This window comes from Plectrocnemia conspersa, unplaced genomic scaffold (assembly GCF_051122295.1).
Source record: "Plectrocnemia conspersa isolate PC_06_02 unplaced genomic scaffold, ASM5112229v1 ptg000005l, whole genome shotgun sequence".
Lineage (NCBI taxonomy): Eukaryota > Metazoa > Arthropoda > Insecta > Trichoptera > Polycentropodidae > Plectrocnemia > Plectrocnemia conspersa.
This window is the reverse complement of record NW_028277169.1, coordinates 18,823,218-18,823,491: the sequence shown is the minus strand read 5'-3', so window position 1 is coordinate 18,823,491 and position 274 is coordinate 18,823,218.

Below are 274 nucleotides of genomic sequence, written 5' to 3'. Positions count from 1 at the left end.
GAATGATACGAACTTTTTTTATAATTAATTTTAAATATATTCTATGTCTGCTCAGCACTAATGCATCCGTAGAAAGGGTCTTTTTTCTTATGAATAAGTTGTGGACGAACGAAAAAACATTGTCTCAGTTCTTAAAACAATGTTAATTACTAAATTAAGTTTTAAGAAATCCTGGCAAAAATTTTCAAGACACATACATATTTAAAAATTGGTAGATGAAAAAATTAAATGATTATGTTAGTTATGGCCAATTTTAATCGAGTGACGGCCACTC